We start from the raw sequence: 3,276 nt of genomic DNA on the forward strand, positions 1-3,276 counted from the left end.
TTACCTTGATATCTGCTAAAAAAGTAAATCAGAGGAAATGGAAGCTTCATTTTTTATCTTTCAGAACAGTCAATTTTCATCACGAAAGGCAAGTGATAAATATTAGCAACTTAGTAACTCTGCTCTTTAAGTCTACCTTGAATTTTCAGAGCTAAAAATTTCTGGTCTGTTCACAGGATTATAGAATTTATAGTGATTTGTAAAATGAGAATTCCAACATATATCTAATATTCCCAAAGTGAAAATTGAGAAAATGGAAATGAGGCAAGTCTTGAAAGAGATAATGAATGAAAATTCTCCAGAAATCGAATAAAAGTACTGAGTTCTCAGATCGATATGCCACACTACGATGCAAACAGGTTATAAAGGAAAGAAAAGAAAAGAAGCAAAGCCCCACAGCTAGGCACAACATATTAACAGTGCAAACATTAAAGATGAAGAAGTCTTAAATGTATTTCTTTAGAAAGAGGACAATTGTACATAGAATGAAGAAGATGAACATGAGGAGAACATTTTAAAGAAAAAAGTACCTAATTTTTCAGGCCATATTCTTGCAAATGTGAACTGCTCTTTGCCCTATTCTCAGATCTTATAGACTAAGAAAAATGGGAGAAAATGGCTTGTGAAATAAAACCACTCCAATCTATGGAATTCCATAATGGAGACTAAAGTAGCAGCACTTCAGACACATAGGTGAGGATTAATGGGAACAGAGATCAGAGAGGAACCAGGCTTAAATTTATGCCCCAAATTCAGGTAATTATGTCACACCTGTTCTTGTACAAGGAGATAGTATGGCCTCAAGTGTGCTGCTCCTTTTCAAAGCCTTGTACCCACTAATGCAAGGAATAAGATCCTTAAAAACAGTAATAAACACCGTTGGAAAGTCAAATCTAGGAAAAACACATAGGATTATGGTAGTTTAAGAAGACTTGTTTCACTCACTTTTTTTGTTTGTTTGTTTCACTCACTTTTTTTATTTTTTTTTTTGTGGTACGCGGACCTCTCACTGTTGTGGCCTCTCCCGTTGAGGAGCACAGGCTCCGGACGCACAGGCTCAGTGGCCATGGCTCATGGGCCCAGCCTCTCCGTGGCATGTGGGATCTTCCTGGACCGGGGCACGAACCCGTGTCCCCTGCATCGGCAGGCAGACTCTCAACCACTGTGCCACCAGGGAAGCCCATGTTTCACTCACTTTTAACATCAGATCCTGTACCAGTTTCACAGCTGCACAGACAAGAGGTAAACTCTCCAGCAATGGATGGAAAAGACTCTGCTGTTCTTCACTCCCATGCCTGAAGTTCAGGGGTCAAAGGAACAAAGGATTAAAAGGGACATGATTATAGGCAAAGTAAATGACTAGTTCCATGAGAATTGGGGCTGGTTGTTGTGTGTCCTGGTCTATTCCCAGGGCCCAGGTGCTCGATAAATATTTACTGAGTGAAAGAATTAATGCAATCTGATACACAAAGGAAGCTGTAATTTAAAAATATAATTTAGATCACTCTGAATTACATCATACTTTCTCAAGATAAATTTTAAAAGCAAACAGAATCTAGCTACTGATTTTTTGTGCAATCATATTTAAAAGAGGACAAGTTTATGAAAATTAAGAGATCATGTTAAGCTGAAGTTCACTAATTTACCACATGACACTTAAGGGAAAAGCCCACTATTTTCAGGCAATAAAAGCATATTTTTAAGTAGAGATACTGATAATGCATCTTTCAGTTGGTTGTATGTTCTTGCCATTGTATTGAAAATTGGCAAAGCTGGGCTTTCTTGGTGGACATTGGTTGTTTTTATGTAGCCAGCAACCAGGGACTGCCTATTATGGGGCATTCTCAGCTTGTATAAGTGTTGCTTCCCACCCCAGAAGCCAAAGTGGCTGAAGACACTCTCTTCCTGCCCTCCTGGTAGCCTAGCTGTAGGCTCAGAATCCAGTCTTGACCAACCAGGACTTCAAAAGATGTAAGCAGCTGAGAATCTACTAATGGCAGAAGCCTCAGCATCAACTGTTGCACAGAGATCGATGTGCAGTCCAGTGGCAGCAGCCTGAATGTGCCATGTTGAATGGAGTGGCAGAAAAAAGAAAACAATACGTAGCTTTGCCGTCCACTAGGGGCAGTGCCAGTGGCAACCAACCACAGTGCTCATGAGTCATGACTGGCTATGCTTCCTGCTCTCTAGCCAAGCTTCATTTGTCCATATCCACGTTCTCTTCTTGATCCCCCAGCTTCCAGAATGATTATGTGGGCAACCTTCAACCAGACTCATTTTCTCTTCAAGTTAGCCAAAGCTATTTTCTTAGCATTAAACTCTTACTGATATACCTTACCATTTGTGATACAAGTTCATGTATTACAGTAATTTTAATATCACTAAGAGAAAACACCCAAAATGGGCATATGGTCTTTTACCTTACGTATTTGCCACCTTAACTTACAGAAGAAAATGTTCTGTGAATTGTGGGGTGAGTTAATTTGTTAAGAAGTATTTCTAATTTGTCTTGGTACTACATAAACCATTATCTATGCAGACAGCAACGCATATCACAACAGCTGCAGATAACTCTTTAAATTCAACTCAAAATCTGACTATGCTGCATCATATACTTTGTCTTTCAGATAATGCATTCTTATTAAAAAGGCATGTTTCATTTTTAACTAGGTAACTTACCTCTTGGGAGTATGATATTGATGATATTTTTAGTCTATACACTGATATCACTTTCCTTTGAGCTCTAAGTAGCAGCTGATTAGGGACATGCTGATCTGATTCATCATTTGAACATCCTTCTTGGTCATACATAAACATAAAATAGACAACTTATATTTGCTAAAGTAATTTAAAAGGCTCACATCATCATAGAGGTCTAGAGGAAGAAACCTAGATGCTATTCGAAAAGGTCTCACTTTGCTGAAGGAGAGAAAAGAAAGAAAAAAGAATTACATACATAAAATTTTCTGATTCTACATACATTCGCAACTGCACTTAAATTTCCTTTCACTCATTCATTCAGGGACATCATCATGTCAAGAGAGATTTAAACTTCAGTAATGAAAAAGTAAATAAAAACTTTCTCAATCTTAAATGGAAGGAAGATGCAATCAAGTAAATGTTTATTTTCCAAAGGGCCCAAATGTAAAAATATTGATCACGATTCCTATAGGCAACACAGTGGGATTTTTGTCATATAGAAGACTTTTTCTTGTTCCACAAACTATGAGGTCTAATAGTTTTTTTGAGAGGAGGGAACCCAGGAAGGTGCTACCT

This window comes from Mesoplodon bidens (genome assembly GCF_964165515.1).
Source record: "Mesoplodon bidens genome assembly, chromosome: 9".
NCBI lineage: Eukaryota > Metazoa > Chordata > Mammalia > Artiodactyla > Ziphiidae > Mesoplodon > Mesoplodon bidens.